The sequence below is a fragment of the Eupeodes corollae genome, chromosome 3, assembly GCF_945859685.1.
Source record: "Eupeodes corollae chromosome 3, idEupCoro1.1, whole genome shotgun sequence".
Taxonomy (NCBI): Eukaryota; Metazoa; Arthropoda; class Insecta; order Diptera; family Syrphidae; genus Eupeodes; species Eupeodes corollae.
In genome coordinates, this window is record NC_079149.1 from 81,281,080 (window position 1) to 81,303,902 (window position 22,823).

At 32.5% G+C, this 22,823-nt stretch overlaps 1 protein-coding gene across 1 annotated transcript in view; it reads left to right on the plus strand.

The window, feature by feature from the left end:
• Nucleotides 1-9,707: 9,707 nt before the first annotated feature.
• Nucleotides 9,708-22,823, plus strand: part of LOC129949366 (ATP-binding cassette sub-family G member 4) — a 29,503-nt gene continuing 16,387 nt past the window's right edge. Inside the window, exon 1 of the mRNA XM_056060769.1 lies at nucleotides 9,708-9,844. The gene's annotated coding sequence lies outside the window, so the exon portion shown is untranslated. The remainder of the gene's footprint in view (nucleotides 9,845-22,823) is intronic.

Sequence of the window (22,823 nt, forward strand, 5' to 3'; positions counted from 1 at the left end):
TTGTTTTTTTATTCGATTTTCAAAGTTATCGAAAATTAAGAGCATCTTACAAGAAGATATAAAGTCGAATTGAATAGAAGTTAAGAACCCTATTTTACCATTGGCGAGTCTAATTAATAAACGTGTGAGTGTGAGAAATTTGTATTACTGTTGGCGAATTGAGAACCGTTGATTCGACTTAAATGTCATACATTTTTCGAAGATTGATCTCACTCTATTGTCGTTATCGAATGTTCGTTGAACGTCATTCGTATTATTTTGTGTCGAACGTTCATATTGTGTGAGAAGAGGTCGAAGCTTATGTAAAAGAAATGTCGGAAAATAAAACAATGCATATATAAGTATATATTTAATTTCTTTTATAAAATAACATGAATCAACATTCAGCTTATTAAAAAAAGGCTACCTTGAACCAGAACTTACGTTTTTGAAAGGAGTGAGGAAACAAAACGATAGTGGGTAACCGGCGTCTCTTAAAATTAAGAAAAAAATATAAAACGACGAAGTAAAAATATAAATACTACCAAGGAACATTGAACGTTCTCCTCTTTGGTACCACGTTTCAAGAACTGACTTAAGATTACTGGAGTTCTATTCAAAGGAATTATGGGCTGATTCAGGATATCTTGAATTAACATAACGAATACACATGTTATGGTCACACGCCTGAAAAACTTGCACTAAGAACCAAAACTACTCTCGAAGAAAAAAATTACTATCATTGCGTTTAAACTGTAATATCCTTTTCTGCTAAGATACTAGTGGAGCAACTCAATCGGGGCAATGATTCCTATATGGGTTCCGTCAACACATCCAATTACTCCTGGTAACCTGACCGTTTGTTTTTCATCGGATGACATGTTGAGACTGATCCAGCTTGGACATAATTTGTCTCAATTGCACACACAACTTCTTTTAATACTAAGGAAACCGAGGATTGTGACAGGCCTAAGTCAAAATCATTTCCTACCCTGAACTGATAACTACCACTAGCAAAATATATTAGTGTAGCAGGGATTAATGAGGTGCTTGCATTCTTAAATTGGCCTTCCAACTGTTTAATACGAATACAAATGCTTCCTTATTTAGTCGAAAATATGATCTGAAACTTAAGGAAGTAAAATAACTTCCAGTAGGTACAAAATATTTGATCTACTTACAGATGATTAGGGAGTTCCAAGAAATTAGGGTTGTCTCGAATATTCTTGCGCAGTAGAAGCATTCTAACTTTTTTCTTTAATTTTCTTTTTCTCCAAAAAACAATTCTATGTTGCTTATCATTTTGGTTTATTTTGTATTTTTATTAAATATGAAAATTATCAATTAATGAAAACAGCAGTTTTTTGAAATTTTATGAGGTGACGTTTATTTATTGTTATTTTTTTTTGTATGGTAGCACTGAATTTCGAACTCGAATTGTAAAGTTCGCCAACCGTGGTATGTCAAAAGTGTTAGTTCGCTAATGAAAATAACTCACTTCGAACTTTCGATTCGCCAACCATAATAGGGGTATAAATAGTCGCAGTAGAGAAAAAAAAGCTATTGGTTTGTTATTTACATTTATACCTGATTTCCTCTAGACACATCCATTATGTTAAATTTGCGAAAGAAAAAAAGAGTTCCAGAAATGCAAGATTTCAAAATCTTTAACTAGTCAAAATAATTCCTTAATAGTGACGCAGGGCCCAGTGCCGATATGATCAAAAGCTTTTTTCACCAATCCCACTCTTCAACACTTATGCTAAACTACTTGGCAACCATCAATCATCAAAGTAACTGAAGATAACAACATTCTCAGTATGTGAATCACCAACCATGTCTTATGATGGAACGATCATGGCGCAATATATTTGCTCCCCCGCTTTTCTGACTAATATCTATTAAAATTATATCAATCTAAGGCTTGAATATAACTTCAGTTACTTACTTAGGGCTTAAAGACAGTATTCTAAGAAGACTGGTCAAAATGATTGATGACAAAAATATCCCTGATTTATTAACGTCGCTTAAAAACTGTCTTAATTTTCATTTCTCCTTAATAGTCTGTTGCAATCTTTCGCTTAAAAATTTAACCGTAATACTCGTGCCTCCACTAGTGCTAATCAGCATAGTCTTGTATTCTCAATTCTCGTTCTTGTGTCGTACTACACGAATATGGAATGCTTGATCACACTCTGTCTTACCTATTCATTGAAAAAAACCTCCTTTTAATTCTACTCTTCCTTTCCTAATGCACAAACTGTGTCTGCCATTAAATATTATCATTAATTTTCATAATTTGATATTTGCCAATATAGTCCACTTAAAAAACAATCCAACAGTTTTGCAACTTAGCACACTTACTAAGAGTAGTCTGGACCCAACAAAAAGTCCCCAAGAATCCGACGTGAGCTCTAGCGGCAGTTAAGAGAAACATGGAGTTTGTTTCAGTTTTTAACGTTTATTTCGAAAATTTTTTGTCGTATCAAAAAATGTTGTTCCACATAATTAAAGCTCATTTAATTTTATAAAGAAAAGCATCAGAGAATTTGTTCGTATCTCTTATAATTTATAAAATAACTCTAGCGGCAGTGAAGAGAAACATACGGTTTTTCGGGTTTATCTTGTAAACTATTTGTCGTAGTAAAAAATAATCTTCTACAAAATTAAAGCTTATTCAATTTCCTAAAGACAAAAAACTATCGGAATTTAAGGTCAACATTTGATGATTTTTTTCAAACACGTTGATGACGATTGTGTACCTAAAACCCTAAAATCGTTTCTGATGGAAACTCTTATAATATACAAAACGGACATTGAAAATAGAAAATGGAAGTGCATCCCAAAGGGCATAGCATTATATCAGATGCGCGCCCCAGATCATTCATGTCTCCAAATCTAGTCAGCGTTGCCTTATTTATATACAGAAAGCTTGGTTTTAAGAAGATGGTAAACCTTATATCATGCTTAGGGTTTTGTTCTTCATACTATGAATGCTCAATTGAGTGAGATATCAGCTTTTTGTCATACGCGACCAGATTTGAGCGGTTCATTTAACCAATTTGTGTTTGATAATGCGGACTTTAATGTCGTTACGTTAGGAACGTTAGATGGACTAAATACTTTAATTCTCTGAGCGAAATAAGATGCATCGCTGCACCTACTTCCATAAAAAAAGAAACCGACACACGAACTCAAAAGCTGAAAAAACTACCTTGTGCTAAATCAACTGGAGAAATTTGAGTATGTACTTCCTTTGGAAACAATTCAGAAAACAGATGGTGGATTCAAAAATTTAGTTTTTTAGAATGTGAATGCGTGTTCCAAAGAAATGTGATTCCATATTTCCATGCCACCGGCCATTTCTCATGCGCCAAATCATGTCACCTGTATTTGCAGGACATGATAAAACTGCCTTCTGTGATGACCCCAGATGATTTTAAAGGGCAAATGGGTTCTTGGGCTGACTGCTACTCATGAAATTAGCTCATCACTCGAAGAATTCACTGGCGTTTTTTTTCTACTAGTGAGCACCATTAAGATTTTGGGGAGGCACGTAAATTTAGACATAGTACAAACATTGCAAAGCTGTCAATATTGGTTCCAAATTCATCCTCCATTCCCAGTTATAATTTAAATTATGTCAATAGCGAGTGGCATCGTTGGAGATGATAAAAAAACTTGATACAACGGTCATTCTTTAGGCAATTGAATATTAATTTTTTTTGTGGAAAATTACAGACACGAAAAGATGCATACCATATTTTTTTCAGGAAATTTAATAAGCTTTCTTCTCGTGTGAAAAAAATACATAAATGCCAATAGAGTTATTTTACAAACTAAAACAAATACAAACAAATTAATATCATATTTCTTAGGGAAATTTAACAAGCTTTAATTTTGTAGAAGATTATTTTTTGATACTACAAATAGTTTTCAAGATAAATCCGAAAAACCGAAAAAACCTATGTTTCTCTTTACTGCCTCTAGAGTTATTTTATTATTTATATAAAAGATACGAACAAACTCATTAAAACCTTTTTTATAAAATTGAATGAGCTTGAATCTTGTGGAACAACATTTTTTTTTTTAGTAAGTGTGTCAATTTTCAAAAACTGTTGGATTTTTTTTGAGGTGAAGGCAATTTTTTTCGTTCATTGACTGCAGTTGGAGTTCATTGTAGTGAGTTGTTTACGAAGCCTAATTATTCATCCAGGTTTTTCGAGCTTGACCTCCGAACGCTACATATCCATGTTCTGCTCTAAAAATTAAGTATTCTTAAAATCGTAAAGTATAGTGAAAACACTACTTCATCAGGGTGCAGAACGGGTCAAGTATGCTACCCTATTTTTAAGATACCATCTTCAAAATCTTGTTTCCTAAAATCTATTTCTTTTATAATCTCGCTTTATAAAATCCATTTTTTTTATTTAACAACATTTTAAAATCGTTCTTATAACCCCATTTAAAAAAAAGAATGATTTCAATAAGAAATCGATTTATTAAAAATGAATCGTCTTTTGAGACCCCTTTTAACAAAGTGATTGCGCTGGCTTTGTAAAATTATTTCTATTGTACACGGATTAGCGCTCTGACAATGTTCGTTCCGATGGTTCATCATCGATGAAGTGCTTGTCGTCGTCAAAAAGAACTGTTGTGAGAACTTCTCTTCAGGTACAGGTTTTTCTTGTAGAACTGCTCCGTCGGTAAATTTTACAATTTCTCTTTCCTAATGGTATTCAAACAATTAACTTTTTCTACCTACATATATTTGATTCAACTCTGCTTCGAATAGTGTATCGAGGCGCACGATTTTCATTAATACTAGTTTCTAGACTTGAGTATTGGTTCTTTCTTAGTTGTTTTCACTGTGGGGAGAACTTTCATCTAAAATGAGGTTATTAAACAATAAACAAACCAGATTCCACAGCTTAATACCTATTCTTTTAGAATAATGAAAGTAATTATCTTCACTTTTTGCTTCAGTTTTGAAGTTTCCACTTTGATTATTGAGTTTTAAGTGGATTCAATATTTAAAATAGTGCTATGAAAAAATAGATACAAAGTCGAGCGATTCAGTCTGAAATGACGCTTACTACCTCGCTGTACTCCTCACTAGATTACAAAAAACGTTTTGTTTTCTCATTAGTCGTAAAATCATTGGATATTTCAAAAACTTGTAATATATAAACTTTAAGAGTTATATTATGAGTAGGTAAGTTAAGTTATAAAATTAATAAAAAGTTGTTTTTCTAAGCATTACTGCTATCTTAAAATATACAACTTGTCCATAAAATACGACTTGCATTGAAAGTAAATAGGAAACCGAACGTACACTGGCTTTCCACTAAACACGATGGGCTTGGGAACAATGAGAAATACCAAAATTTTCAACTTGAAAAATCTGGCCGATTAATAAATGAGAAGTTAAAAACATAGGAAGTGGGTGCTTTTCCTAGACGTATGGTTTTGAATCTGGCAATACTTTTTTCGGAGTTCTCTTTTAAGAGCTGTCACTTGATTTATGCTGGTTTGCTGGCTTATATATCAAATAGACTTCATCCTAGACAACGTTTGCAAATTTATTACCAAAATAATAGCGATTTAACAACGCTGGACTATTTTTGGTAGAGTTTGAAGAAGTCCCTTGTCTTCGCAGTTAAGCCCGAGATGATTGATGCCTTAAAAGAGAATATTCGTCGTGCTATAACTGAAATATTGCCCAGTTGCTGTTTAAAGTGGTCGAGAACCGGGCCTCTGGGATGAAATACATTCGAGCTAGCCGCGGCGACCACTGGCCCAAATCATTTTTAAAACAATAGGCATGTTCAGACAACATAAGGGACTTGAAAGTTACGCAAGTTTCTAGTATCTGATTGGCCAGCTGCCAAAATATTACCTTCCAATTAGGGTAATTTCATTGGAAAGCAGACTGGAAAGTTAGTCAAGAAAAATCTCCCTAACTATTAAGTCAAGTCTATCTACTTCTTTCAAAAAAACCGTTGATTATGTTTTTCATTCAACTGAAAGCTAAACTTTATTACTGTTATGCTTTAAGGGTTCCTTGTCAATTTGGAAAAGAAATAACTAATATTTCTTTACAATACAAAATAAAAATCGTGATGGATTTGTAGCTTGCCTGGAGGAGTGTTTTGTAGACAATAATTTTGTTGGTCCTTTTTTACTATGAACTTAAAGTAGAGGTTTGCGAAGTAAAGTTATGAATTTGAAATTCATGACACTTGCAAAACTTACAAGTTGCCTTGGTCTAAATTAACATTCAAATACGACTAATATGTTCTTAATAAAAAAAAACAATTCGTGTTTCGTTATAATTTCTGTTTAAGTTTATTTAGTAATCTTAATGTTTGCAGTACCTTGATCTAAACCTCACTGACTCACATCATTCAAACTTAAAACTCAGGTACCTACACCCGACGCTCATAGTATAACCTTAATGTAAAGGAGAGTCAGAGAGTAATAGATCTATACATAAAATTATAAATTCAAATAAATACATAATTTACAATTACATATCAACGACAAGTGTTTTTCCATCTTTTATCATAATGCGAGCAGTATGAAAACCAAATCGGAGGATTTCTTTATTGCTGCCCAGGACTGCCCATACGACATTATAGCTTTAACTGAAACTTGGTTAAATAATACCTTTTTGAATGGTGAATATTTCCCTTCCGAATACAATGTCTTTCGCAAGGATTGTCAAACTAGAGGATTTTGTTGTATTTTGGATTCAATTTTTATTGATAATTGCCTTGAAACACAATGTAATGAACAATCCTATAAAATGTTAGAAAATAGCATTCATCACAATGCAGTTGAAACAGTTTTTAATTTTTCCATTTTGAATGAATCTAAATCGAAAAATAATTAACAATTGTATGATTTTAAAAAAGCTGATTATAATTCCATAAAAACTTATTTAAACACAGTAGATTGGCAACATATTTCAAGCGGTAAGGATACTAAACAAGCTTTTACTCTGTTTCGGACCATTTTAGATTCAGCAGTTTCTTCTTACGTTCGTACAAAACAATTATTTAAAAGTCCAAATAAACCTATTTGGTTCAACGAAAGTATATCAAGACTGAAAAATTTAATTAATAAAATTAAAAAATCTTCAATTCTTTTAAATGAACAGTTCAAACAAATTAGAAGAGAGTATGAGTTTTTGAAAAAATTTGTATACAAGCAATTCATCTCGTCTCTTGAATCGATTATTTAAAAAAAAACCCTAGGAGTTTTTGGGCATTTATTAACACGAAAAAAAAAACTCAACTAGGATTCCATCTAGCATAACTTATAATAAGGTGTTGTCCGATGATATTAATATAATTTGCAATAACTTCGCGTCGTTTTTTCAATCTAATTTTATTAATCGCAAATTAGACTATGCTAACACAATACATTCAGATCCTATGGTTGATCTTGGTAATTTGCAGTTATCTGTGGACGATGTATTACAAGTACTTTTATCTCCTGAAAACAGTTTTTCTATTTCACCAGACAATATTCCACCAATTCTTCTAAATACTTGTGCTGATATTCTTGCTACACCACTTTGTATAATATTTAACCTTTCTTTAAGTAATGGTGCTTTCTTAGATGAATGAAAATACTCAATAATAACTCCCCTTCATAAATCAGGTACAAAAAGTTCGATTGAAAATTACAGACCAATTGAAAAACTGCAGTTAATTCCTAAGGTTTCCGAAGCTGTAGTAAAAATCAAATTGTATAATGTTATTGAAAATAAAATTTCAGTTTACCCACAGGGTTTCTTAAAAGGTAGATCCACTACAACAAATTTGTCAATATTTTCAAATTTTTGTCTATCACAGATGGAAATGCGTTTTCAAGTTGACACTATTTACACTGATTTTTCAAAGGCAAAGGGATATGGATTTCACTCTCAGATCCTAATGTGGATAAAGAGTAATTTAGTAGGTAGAAAACAGGTGGTAAAAATTGATAGTGCCTTATCTAAGGAAATTATTAATTTTTCTGGTGTTCCTCAAGGTAGCAACCTTAGACCAATTAATTTTATCATTTTTATTAACGACTTACCATTACATCTTACTTTTTCTAAATATCTTCTATCTGCTGACGATTTGAAAATATTCAGTTCTATAAATTCACTTAACGATGCAAAAAAAGTTAAAATGGATTTAAATAATTTAATTAAATAATGTAATAACAATGGGAAATGTAGCGTTGTGACATTTTCTAAAAATCACAGTCCATTAAATTATAATTGAGCCGTTTATTTTGAAAGTGGCATAAATCACTTTTTTTTTAATTCGAGACATTTTTTAAAAATGAAAAGATACCGTTCAATTGTATTTAATGTTGCCATTTACTCGATTTTTTTTGAAAAAGTGACTTATGCCACTTCAAAATAAACGGCTCAATTATAAACTTGAAAACGACATTTTACAAAGACTTGATATCCATAAGGATCTAGACGTAATCTTCGATTCTAAAATTATAAAAAAATATAATTTCTCAAATCACATAGACCATGCGATCTCAAAGCAAACACTATGCTAGGGTTTGTTTTTCGACATTCAAAAGATTTCGAAGACCCCTATACATTAAAAAGCTCTTTATTCTAGGCTCTTCCGAAGACATTTAGAATATTGTACTGTTATATGGAGCCCCTATACCGCGTCTAGCGCATTCGTCGTATAGAAAATATTCAAAAAAGGTTCACAAAGTTTGCCTTACGAAAAATGTTTGGTTATTCAAATGTTCCATCTTATCAGACGAGGTGTATTTTAATTGATATGAAACCTCTTGCTCAGAGAAGAAAATTGTAACTTTTAAGACGAATAAATAAATAAATAAGGCTTTTGACTGCAAATGAAGTCCCTTATGTTGTCTAAACCTGCCTAATGCCTTTATAATAAAGCTAAATTCTTGACCATAACATTATGAACTGTGTACTTCTTCTTGAAAACCACACGTCTTAAAATACACCCTTTATACATTGTTATTCTGTGTTTATTTTGAGTTTTGAATAAACGACCTTTGAGATCATTACAAGATTTTATTTTTCGTATAAAACAAACCGTTTCCCTGTAAATACTTTAATCTCTATAAACTATATGTGACCTAGAGGGTTTGACTTAATCTTACTTTTATTATTGACCTTTTTATTTAAAGTCAGACAATAACTTGTACGACAAATGAGCTAGTTGTACCTGTATCATCATATTGTAATAAGTTTCAAAGGTTGTTTTGATGACTTGATTGACACTGCGGTGTTTATAAAAACAAGAACATCGAATGTATAGTACAAAGATGCTCAATTTTGTAACTTAGATTGTTTTGTTTTGATCGATGGTTTCAATCTAGTATACATGAAAACTACGTACATACTTGGTACTGCTAAGTAAACAATGTAAACTCTAATTGTTTTATTTTTTAAGTGTTAACAAATGTAGAAAATAAAATCTGATAATTATTTAACACGGACTCACTCATCATCGCATCTCATCACATCACTTCAAATTGATATAAACAGGTTCTTTGTATGAAGGTTAATGGACCAAGTAAAACAAAAATTGCAAAAATTGTGTTCATATAAAAATGCTTAATGCGTAACAGAAAGTTGAATTAACTACACTACTCTTCTCAAAATATTCCGATTAAAAATTGTTGTCAATATTACTAATTAATATAATTGAACAAACGTAAGATAAAGTTGATGTTTCTTTTTATAATCTCCTCAAAAGCGAGAGAAAATAACGAATGTTAATTAATGTGCGTTGTGATGTGATGTGATAAAAATGAAAAATAATTTATTTATAGCTCCTTGTGCACAAAACAACGAAGCCAGAAGGTTAGTTTTATTGTTACTTTCGAGAAAACTATGTACTTATTTAATTTTCCGAAACATAGTCATTTGAAAATTTTTTGTAACAAGTTTGAATTTTTGGTTTTGAACATTTATATTTTCTTTCGAATAAATAAACAACAAGAAACAGCGATTAATAGTAACATAGCCTTGCATTCACCTGGCATCACTAAGAGATGTAAGGTCGCTATAATTTTATGAATGAATTTATAAGTTGACTTTGTACCTTCCAAAAATACCTATGTAAAAACAGTGTCTGCTAAAAGTAAAGCCACTTAATTTGTTGTTTTTATTCTTGGTGTACAATTTCTTAGGTTAAACTGTTTTTAATAAGGACATTGGGAATTAAACAGTCTCAAGAGGATACTTCAGCCAACTTTAAGCATGTATCACACTTCAATAAAAATGAGCAGCGTAGTGTTTTCAATCAATAATTTAATTGATATAATAAGCCGCCCGGAATTTAGCGCCAGAAATGCACAGCGCATGACGTGGGATACGCAAAACTGCAGGGCGGGCTAACTTTTCATGTGATATTAATTCTTTTAATTTTTTAAATAAAACATTTTTTTAATTCATTAAAAAGATAAATAGGTATTGCAGCCTTTTAAACAAAATACAAACAAAAATAAAAATTTCATATAAAAATTCAAAAATAAACAAAATTTAAATAACAGACAATTAAATAAGTTATTGAGAATGTAAATTAAAGAACAATATAGTGACACAGACTATATTTTATATTTTTCCAGGTAAAAGAAAGAAATATTTATTGAAGGTGTCTAATCTTGAGATTAGCAAAATCATTGATCACATCTTCAAAATCGCTTTCGATTGGTATCAGCGACAAACATGTCAATCTTTCTTGAATCATTGTAGTTCTTAGTTCCTTTTTGATTCATTTTAACATAGAGAAGGAACGTTTCCCACTGCAATTGGTCACCATCATACTTAAGAAAATTCATAGTGCAATTTTAACATTCATCTTCAATTTTATTACAAAGCTCTAGAAAGTTGTGAGTTTTTTCATTTTAGAATCGATAATTTTCAAGTACTCTTTTAAAATTTAGCAAAACATTTGCAGTTCTCTTTTAAGTCTTCTGAGTTCAGATTTTTTAATCGAAAAAAGTCAAAACGTTGGCCAATCTTTGTATACGAACCTAGTCGCTGTTTCAAACGAACGTTTAGGGTGTCTACAATGGGAAGAAAGTTTCAATTTTAAATCTTTCTTTCGCAGTCAGAATTATTGAGGGTCCAGAGCCATCAAACAAAAGTCTGGCGTGAGCACACTTCATCCTTTCAGAATAGTCTTTATATTCGGATTACGGATTTTTTTGTCTGCCTGATAAATCAAAGTTATCAAAATTGTCCCTGAGTCCAATTATAAATTCATCTATTGCATCCAGGGCAATATTTTGTTTTTGGACATTTTTCGCGAATACTAAATGCTTGCTTTCTCGCCTCTCGTGCCTGTCCTAAATTGTTTTTGATAGACAGCAAAGCTTCATCAATTTCTTGATGACCTTTATGTAAAACGCTTAAAGCATCTTGTTTGAGAACTACTTTTTAAAACTTTTTTTGGACCTAAATGAGCAGTCAACACACTCCATCGATGAGAAGATATCGAAAAAAAGTTATACAATTTTTGAATAATAGCAAAAAATTTGGTTGCTTCCAAGACACACTCAGCGGCATGCACTCCTACCAAGTTTAATGAGTGCCCTACACATGGTACAAAAGTGGCAAATTTACATTTTTCTTTTATTCTTGCCTGCAGACCAGAAAACCTTCCTGACATATTTCAAAACCTGTCTTCCAATGACATGAATAAATTCATTACAGATATTTGCTGAAAGATAACACGCATGACTACTTCCTGGATTTCCAAATTTGCTTAAATGATTTACGAGAAACAGGCCAAACTCGCTTAGCAACTCAATGCATCCCAAATAATTCCAGTTATTGGAAGATCCGAGGATCTCATTGTCACCTTGAAATGGAAGCCCTCTCGAAGCTAAAAACTTTACAACAGCTACAATCCGCTTCAACACATTTCTCCAGTAACTTACTTCATTTTGATGTTATATTAATTAATTAATAAATCTACTCTACCTTCAATAAAAGCAAAAGTAGTGTGGAATGAATATTTTTACTGTCAACTTTATAGAACATTAGATTTGAGTTAAAAAAATTACTAAAAACAAGTTTTTAACCATCATTTTTTGAATGAAATTTTCTAAAATGCATTTTCTGCAGCAAAATTTCCGATCTTCCTTAGTGACTTACAACTCTCAACCATTCCTGTGTGCGAGTACTGTTGTCAGCGATTTTTTTTACATTTATCTTTATTGAACTTTTCATTATATTACAATTGTCTTAAATTAAACTTATAATTACATATTAGGGGGCCTAAATCTATACATTGAATGTTCTTAGAAATTAAAGAATAAACTAAAATATTAATGTTGTTAAATAAAAGAAAAATCAATGAAAAATTATTAAATCCTCGGGGTGTTCAGGCCCCGTTGTCTGTTTGTTGGGCTGTTAGCAGCGGTGGTCGATGGTGGGGTCAAGTTCCTCGTTTAGTATACCCATAGCACAAAGATATCTGGGTTCAGGGTGGCGTTGCTGGGAGTTCATCCTTCTGATTAGCTCGTTTTGGTGGTTGTTCAATTCTCCCGTGATCTTCATGGCTGTTTGGAACAGATATTTGTCCAAGGGAATTATTTTGGCTTCGTCGTAGACTTAGGATTTTCCTTTCGAAGACGAGAAGTTCCTTCATGGCTGTCTTTGAGATTGTGAACCACACCAGAAAGCTCTAGTCGATGATGGGACGTAACAGTTGCTTGTAAATTAACAATTTGGTTGGCTGGCTGAGTCCCGTTCTTCTTTTGAGGAGCGGGTTAAGGCGATGCAGTGCCAAGTTAGCCTTTTTTAAGACACCTCTCGAGTGGGGGTTGAATTTTAACAACTCGTTGCATTTTAACAACTCGTTGAATTGAATACCCAGATATTTGGCATTTCTCTTTGCTGGTATCACTGAGTGAAACAGAAATGCTTCTGCACCTTGTCGCCGATCGACCTCAACCGTTACTGGACCTTCGGAAACAGACTAGTTTCGATTCCGTGGTGTTGATTCTTATTCCCCATTTCTTATAGAAGTGGAACAGTCTGCTAAGATGGGATTCTATCTTTCTGGCTGCAATAATAGAGGACTTCGATGAAGTGTGTGTGAGCAAGTCATCGGCGAAAAGAAGAATCTCACAGTCGCTGGATGCGGTTGGTCGCTGGTCAGTAAAATGAAGAAAAACGCTAAATATTGTTCTATTTATTTTTTCAATGAACGACCTATAATATGGTGAATTAGACTTCTTATTATAATGAACATTTTTTTCCAGGATTTAAAAACGTTTAGCTTTTCCTATTCGGAAAGGCTGGACGTATAGTTACAACCTGTAAATACATGAATTGCGGCTATTCCCAGTATTGAAGCAAGTTTTGTAAACTGTATGCAACATAAGTTATTTCTTTTCGAGCTGCCACTCGACAGCCAAATATTGAGGTGATTTAATTTATACATGTTCCCAAACAAAATAATAAAAATATCCATGTAAGACGCTCGATTCTTAACATTTGAATTCGGTTTTGCTTTTCTTCAATCATAAATTAACCTTGTTTCGGCTATTTTGTATTGGAACTATTTAAACTTTGAAAAAGATTAAATTAAAACTTCGTTAGAAGGATGATCGGCAGTATGACTTGGCTTTCGTAGCAATAGGTCCACTGGTGGTCTCATTGTGTATCTCACCAAACAGTAAAATAAATCTGCATAGTTTTAAAGAAAGTAAGATTATTGAACTTGATATTTCAAAAGCATTTGATAGGCACCAAGCTTTCTTTTCTTTTTCGTTGGATTATAAACTACCTTTCTAACTGTTCGATACAACTTGTATTATATGGTTTCAATTCCGTTTTGTCTCCGACTCTCTTCCTGATATTCATTAATCTTTTTTTTTATTTCTGTTTTTATTTTATTTTCTTATTACCAAAATAGAATATTAAATATATAATACATTTTAAATTTAAACATTACAAAGCTAACTTAACATGATTTATAATATAATTTACAAAGGTACAATCTGTTGCCAAAGACAAGAATCGAAAGTACCGAAAGAAATTCAAGATATAAAATATTTGATATAATTTTACAACACTTGAAGGGATATTATACAAAAAAAACATATTTAAATAATGAAGGAAAAAAATAGTGAACTAAACATTAGATAAGAATCATGATAATGTTACTGATTTTATTGAGATCAATGCTAAAAATCCATTTTTTATGTTTTTGTTAAAGAAATGAGTTGAGCGAATGCTTCGTAATTCATAAGGCAGTAAGTTAAAAAGTCTAGGTGCTATTGAGGAAACAAAATTAAAAATTGAATAGTATTGTGCGCTGGAATAATGACAAGGTTTCTATTGTTATTGCATAAAGCGTATACTGAAATATTGTGACTTAAAAGGTAGCCACTTCTCACAAAAAATATTTTAAAAACTTTATAAAAATAAAGGTGGTTGAGAGGAAGAATACCAGAGTTTACAAACAATGGAAAACTATGTTCATATTTTCTTTTCTTCCAAATGTTTCTAATTAAATTCCTTTGCGTTGCGAAAGATTTTTGTAACAACCACCTCAACAGATTATGCCGTATTGTAGTTTTGATTGTACTAACCCATAATAAATAGTTTCCATTAATTTTTTACAACATAGTTTTTTTTTCAAATGAAACAAGATATAAGTGGTTGAAAGTAGGTATTTCTTTAATGCTCGAGTGTGAATTTTCCAGTCCATTTTACCGTCAATGTTTATTCCAAGAAATTTATACTCAGTAACTGTTCAATAACAAAATAGTTTGAAGAACCATTATTTAGCAACGCATTAGCTTGTATATCTGCGTAGGTAAAACAAGAGATACTACTTAGTGGGATCTTTTTGCAGTCATAACTATGCTGAACAAGAAGAGGAAGACTCAAATCTACAGCAAGCTAGTTGAAAAACATAATTCTTATTTTCTCACTAATAACTAGTTTATGTATGCCAAACCAATGTCTAAATAACTCTAAGTCATGCTTAATCAAGCAAAGTGGGACTAGAATAAACACACGCTGATAATGATAAATAAAGAGCAAATATACTATTAATATAAATAAGAAATAATATTGGACCTAAGACAGAGCCTTGCGGACTCCTATGTTAATATTTTTACTTCACTGAAATTGCAACCTATTTTGAAAATCTGTTTTCTATTTTTAAGTTAAGAACTAAACCAATATAGCATAAAGCATCGTAATCCAGTTTTCTCTAACTTTCTTAAAAATAATTCATGGTCGATACAGCTTTTTTATGTCGAGATATAGAGCACACGTTAATTTGTTTTAGTTCGAACTTTCATAAATTAGACTACGGTGAGCTAAGAGCGCACCTTCCGTCGATTTTCCAGCTCTAAACCCAAACTACTTATCATTGAAAAACGAAATACTATCTAAAAAGCTCACAACTCTTGGTTTTACAACTTTTTGAAAAAACTGTAAAATAGAAATAGGTCCATAATTAGAAATAATTTTGTATCCCCTTTTTAAAAAATTGGAGTAATCTCCGCAAGTTTTAAACTATCCGGGAAAATGTCTTGATAAATATTCTTGTTATATAAGTGGAGTAAGGTATCAAATATATTAAGACTTATTTTTTTATAAAATTATTTGAAAACCGTTAGATGTAGTTGAAAAGGAACTATTTAGATTTTGAATAGCTCTGTAGATTTTAAAAGAGAAAATACGTGAGAAAAAGAAACTTCAAGACCGAAAATTTTCTTTGAAACAAGATTCAGACCCATTAAACTGCTTCGCTGACGACAGTACCCACAGCTTAATACATATATTCATTTCTAGATTCAAATCCTTCTCACTCGGACGTAGAACTTCAACGGCAGCGAAAAGAAAGTCTCAAGAAATATGCATGTTTTTTGGCCCGAGTCAATAAAAATTGCAATAATGTTTTATATGTATCTAGCTATTGTGTTCGATATTCGGGTCAGTATGTCTAGGAGATGTAAAGTGTAAACAAAATTTTGATCAACTGCAGAATTGTCAAGTTGGTGTTATACCTTTTATAAATAAAGAATTTATATGTATATTTATAAATAGCAAAATTCATAATCACACACTTATTGAAATTAGATTCAGGTTGATATTATAATGTGAATTTTTTTAAAAGTTGGTGTAGTTTTGGCCAGACAAAGAAAAATTTAGTACACGAAAAGTGCGATTCTTTTATTTATTTGTTTATTATTTATTTTTTATTAAAACATTTGTTTTAACTCGTATTATTGTGAATACAAAGTAAGGTAATTTTGTTATAAAAATTACCTAAGAACGTTTCAACCTAAGAGATTATACACTCAACATGAAAAGAACAAATTAAGTTGTTTTAGTTTTGGCCGACACTGTATGTACATTTGTAAAAGAAAAATAAATTAATTGAACTCTTGAAATAAAGAAAAGGAAATAAAATTGTCAGCAAAATAATGTTTTTTGTTTGTAACTTAAACCAAACAATACACCTCTTATTTTTAAAAGGATTTTGTTGTTGCATTAAATTCGAGTATCGTTGCTTGCTAGACGTTGAACAATGTACATTTTATATAACGAATTGTCCAAAATGAATACATAAATTGGTAACTTATTAAACTTGACTTATTTATTGGAATAACCGAGTAACTACGTAGCTCGAAAGTAGAATTCAAAACAAGGCAACATCAAAAATAATCACTCTACATCAAATGTGTTTGCGGGACAAGTTTTTTTTGTAAGTAAAATGTTGAATATGAGTTCCATCTACCACCCAATTACACTGGGAATTTGTAATTTTTGTCAAAAATAGCGTTTGGACTTTCGTTTCTCTTTCTCATTCATTTCAAAATTCATCATTAGCGGGCACATGACCCTTAAGAGTTCTTGTCACCACCGATTTGGTTTTGGTAACCTCCTGTTGCCAAAAAATTCAATGCTGCTGATAACCTAATGATAATCGGATCAGCATTTTGTCTTCTGCGAGTAGTCATGTCGGATGATATGGTATTAAGTAAGACCATAAATCCGTCTCTAGAAAGACGATAGCTCTTAACAAAACTAAAACTAAAGTACATATTTTTCATTAAGAATGCGTTCAAATATTCTACCGTACATTTGTATATGTACTAAACTTTTCTCACTCAGCTCCATTATTGTAATATTCGTTTCCAAAAAATTGATATTTTATTTCTGTTTTGTTCTTAAAACTGTCAAACAGCTCGATACTCATTCAAAAGTAGAATTTTTTTTAAAAACAAGTTGGTTAAACCGGCATCCGATTCTACTTTTATACGCAGTACAATTTGAAAGTAGAATGGGAAATGAGTTTCGAATAGAATCAGAAGTAGAATCGAGTTACATATCAAGGACCCTGTTTTCAGTTATAATAATTTTTTGACAGAGTGAGCGAAAAACGAACTAAAACCATTGGCCCTACTATGTAACTCTGAAAAACATTTGCATGTTATAATGTTGGTTGTTTATTTTAAAAACATTTCTTTGTTTTCTTCCTATCAAAAAGTGTACAAATTTGTCTATAGATAAGTTAAAACAATTGAATTGATTTCTACACTGAGTAAGAAAAAAAATGGCGTAAAAAAGACTTTTTTTTAAATTCAGTATTGTTTACTAACATTTAATATTATTAATTTACTCGTATGTAGAAAATACAAATGAGAAGAACATTTAAATAAAACACAAAATAAATGAGTTTTTGTTCACTGAGTTGTGGGTATTGTATCCCCTAACTGTTGCAGAGTTTAGGCGGATATCTATGATTTAAAGGAGGAAGAAATAAAGAGAAACACAACTTACTCGTTTGAGATTTGGCAAGAGAAGAAGGAGCCAGACATTTTATTAAAAAGGAAGTTTAATAAAAGTGATGCCAATAACAATATTGTATTAAACTATATATAAATTCAGTGAATACAAATTATAATTAATTGAGTTGGATATGGAATTCATTATACGTTGTTAAATTCAAAGTAAAGCTCAATGTTATAATAATAAATGATAATCTTATTTCAACATTTCCTCTAGATAATTATTTATGCTATTTAAACAGACCCATAGACTCGGCACAGTAGTTGTTCTTCAGCGCTGGAAGTGGTTTTGTAAGTGCATCAGCAACCATTTGTTCTGTTGGGATATGTTCCAATATTATCTTGCCATCGTTAATAATATTTCGTATGTAATGATGCTTTAAGGTGCGTGTCCATTTGAGAGTTCTTCTGCTAGTTAACTCTCGATAGCAACTCTCGGGAGACTGTCCATTTGAGAGCCAAATTTAAGAAATTTTGCTATCGCGAGCTCTCTGGTAGAATATTGAGAGTTTTCTTGCTGAGAGTACTCTCATAACCGTGTCCACTTGATAGATTTCTTCTGCTAGCATATTATCTCTTGGCCACGTATTCTATCCACACTGATTACTTCCAATCCCGTCTGTCGATTTGCCTTGCTTAAATGGTCTGTAGGCTTTCGTGTTTTGTTAAAAAAAATTGGAAGTTGAATTATTCTAAAAGATTTAAAAATTACCAACAACATTTTGCATTTGATGAAATAGTTTGACTTCAAAATCTATTTTTGTAAACGAGATTTTTAATTGAAAAACGATTTTTACCAATTTTAGCAGCATTTTATTTTATTTCTTAAATAAATAAATGCAAATTGGATTCTAATTTGAAGTCAATATCTGTTCACGAGATATCGAGAACCGAATATCAGTTTTTACCAAATTTGCGTACTATTTTTTGTACATTTTAGTTTTGTATGAAAATATGGATTTTTATAAAAAAAAAACTACAGAAAATCGAAAACAATATTTTCTGTAAAATAAAAAAATTTGAAGACAATATTTTTAATTTATGAAAAGCTTTTTGAGTCGAAAGTAATTTTTTTTTGTAAAAAAAACTGTCTACCGAATGTTGAAAACAATATTTCTTGTAAGATAAAATAAGTTGGAAGCCATAATCTCAAATTTTTGAAAAGTTATTTGAGTCAAAATTCAATTTGTAACAACTTTGAGTAATGTTTTTTTTTAGGTTTTTATTTTTTATAAAAAACTATCAATTCGATTTTTTTCAAAATTTATTCAAAAAATTATGTTAAAAACGTTATTCTTCCGTTGCACAAAATTTTTTTGGAGATAAAATCAATTTTTATTCGTACAATTTGCGAGGTGTCAAATTTATTTTCAGTTTTTTTTTGATTTATAAAAAAGCCGTTAGTTGGATTTTTTCATAAAATATACTTGTTTGGTATCACGTTAAAATATATAATATAAAATTTAGTTCAAGTCTCTAGCGTTTTTGGTTCGTGAGATATTTGGGGTTAACAAACGTTTTCACCTTCACGGACGTACGAACGTACGTGCACACGCTCTCACAGGCATCGTTCTTAAAATCTTTTGTTTCGGTTCTAGGGATCTTGAATCGTCGAGAAATGTCCAAATTTTCAATTTGACAAATCGAACCCATTACAATAGCTTCCTATGGGAATTTAAAAAAGACATAGTTTCCAATGCCATGTTTACTCTCGACAGCTACTCGCAAAATTCGAACTGTGTTGGTATTCCGCGAGCTTATCTCGGATAGTGGTAAGCACATGTGTCCACTTGCGAGTGCCTCTCAAAAAAGTCGAATGTCGAGAGTAATTTATCAACTCTCCGCGAGCTACTCTCCAGACTATGTCCATTTGCGAGATCGCTCTCGAGAGCAGCTTGAGAGCGACTCTCAGCACGTTTACTCTCAAATGGACACGCACCTTAACGTCGATGTGCTTCGTCCTGCTGTGGTAACTATTTGTTGATGCCAGGTGTATGGCACTCTGGTTATCGCAAAATATGTGCATCTTAGGTGAGTTCGGTTGAAGTTCTTTTTGAAGATTTTGAAGCCATAAACCTTCTTGCATTGAAAGGCTTAATGACATGTATTCTGCTTCCGTCGTTGAGAGGGCTACGGTCGGTTGTTTTTTTGAACACCAAGAGATGGATCCGCCATGCATCTTAAAAATGTACCCTGATGTTGATTTTCGTTCATCTATATCGCTTGCGAAATCAGAGTCACAATAGCCAGTAATGCGTGGAGGACCGTCTTCTTGCTGTTGGAAACAAAGTTTATATTTAGACGTTTGTTTAAGATACCTTACGATTCGTTTCACGGCTATCCAATGAAGCTTGCCAGGGTTGTTGTTAAACCTGCTTACAGTGTTGACTGCATAGCAAATGTCGGGCCTCGACACTTGAGCCACAAACAGCAAACTTCCGACCAGTTCTTGATAAGGGCATTTAAGCATTTGTTCCCTTTCTTCTTCTGACTTTGGAGACATACTCTTTGAAAGCTTTTGGTTGATATCCATCGGTGTTGTTAACGGCTTGCAATCACTCATTCTAAATCGATTTATGATGCTTTGTATATAGCTCTCCTGGTCCAGCCATATTTTACGTTGTTGACGATTTCTGCGCAGCCGCAATCCCAAAAAGGTATGTGCCAGTCCAATATCTTTCATCTGAAAGATATTCATAAGGTTTTTCTTTAAATTATTTTTCATATTTTGATTATTGGATAATATTAAAAAATCATCCACATATACAGCAACAATCAATATGTTTTGACCATCGATGATGAAGTATATGCAAGGATCAACCTTCGACTGTTGCATATTAAGACCCTTCAGTTCATCATCGAGTTTTTTGTTCCATACACGAGAAGATTGTTTGAGCCCATAAATGGACTTTTTAAGACGCAGTACCTTACTCCCATTCTTATAACCTTCGGGTTGATCAATGTAGATTTCCTCTTGAATGTCACCTTGTAGAAAAGCGGAAACAGCATCCATTTGGTCCACATCTAAATCCATCTGAGCGGCTAAGGCAAATAGAAAGCGAATTGAGTTATATCGGACGACTGGTGAAAAAGTCTCTGTGTAATCGAAACCTTGTCTCTGGCTGCAGCCTTTCGCTACAAGCCGTGCCTTGTATTTATAAATCTCACCTTTGTGATTCAATTTGGTTTTAAAAACCCACTTACAGTTTAATTTTCTTTTTCCAGGTGGTAATTCAACTTCTTCCCAAGTACGGTTTTGTAGTAGCGCCTCGTATTCAGCATTAATTGCTTCTCGCCATTGCACTGCATCGTTTCTCGAAATCGCTTCTTCATAGGTAAGCGGATCACCTAAACACTCGGCAACTGCAGCATAGGAAATGAAATCATCTCGTCTTATAGGTTTCGGTGGGCGGTTGGATCTTCTTTGGAATTGGCCATCGACATTGGTTGGTGTGACTTGGTCTGCGGGTGGCGTGTAGTCATCGTCATCATCGGTGAAGAACATCTCATTTTCGGATTCTGAAGGGATAAAATTTTCAGAGATATTAACATCATTTTGTATAGATATCTGTTCGGTTTTATCAGAATTTTCCTCTTCAGACGTTAGGCTTTCGCCCTGCTCTTCTTCTTCATGATCACCTGTAAATTCATAGGTTAGTACGCTTTGGGGAAAAATATCTTCAATTGTATCAGTTATTTTATTTGAATAAAGTTCATCTTCAAAAAACACTACATCACGGCTGATAGTTAATTTTTTTGAAATAGGATTAAACAATCGGTATCCTTTTGTATTCTCACAATACCCTACCATGATGCATTTATCGGATTTTGAATCCCATTTTGTCCTCTTTTGTTTCGGTATATGTACCATGGCTATACATCCAAACAAACGGAGATTATTGAGATTCGGTTTTTTGCCTGACCACATTTCCTCTGGAGTTTTATCTTTCAAAACTTTGCTGGCAGTTCGGTTGATAAGATATGTTGAAGTAGCAACAGCTTCACCCCAAAACGATTTATTTAATCCCGCATCTAAAAGCAGGCACCGAGATCGTTCAACTATCGTCCTGTTCATCCTTTCAGCTTTCCCGTTTTGTTCCGGTGTATACGGTGCACTGGTTTGATGACGTATGCCAGCATTTCGTAAGTAACTTAAAAATTCAGTGTTACAGTATTCACTCCCGTTATCTGTGCGCAAGATTTTAATTTTCTTTTTAGTTTCATTCTCTACGAGGAGCCTGAACTCATGAAATTTCTCTTTCACTTGGGTTTTTGAATGTAGCATGTAGACAAAAATTTTTCTAGAGAAATCATCTAGTAAGAGAAAAAAATACCTTGCGCCTCCTAAGGATTTTTGTGGCATCGGTCCGCAAAGATCAGAGTGCACAATTTCTAACACCTCCTTAGAAATGGAACTCGAAGATTTAAATGGCAACCTGGATTGCTTACCTTTTAAGCAAGTTTCACAATGTTCCTTGTTTGTGTCAACAAAATCCATGCCTTCCACACTGGAGTCCTTCATTATTTTAAGGTTATCGAAATTAATATGACCTAGCCTCCTATGCCAAACGTTATAAGAAGTATTTTTGCAGATATTTTTTGACTGAATAGCGCCATCTAATTTAAACATATTTCCATGTAAAGTAGCAGTGGCAAGTAACTCACCCGTGTTATTGAAAATTCTACACATGTTTCCAGAGAACACAACCTCTTTACCATTGCTAAGCATTTGACTTACCGAGAGTAGGTTTGCACATAGACCTGGGACGTATAACACGTTTTTTAAGCTGATCGCAGCACTAGAGTTATTTGCAAAACCATAGATGCATATATCACCTTTCGATTCAACTCTTAAAGTTTTGTTATTCGCAATTGTAACCACATCATTGAGCGAAGGTGTAATATTTTTCAGCCAATCTTTGCGCATGGTCATGTGCGCGGACGCACCTGAGTCGATGTACCACTCGTCCATATTTTGTACCTTTGCTGTCAATGAGACTAAGTGTACCTTC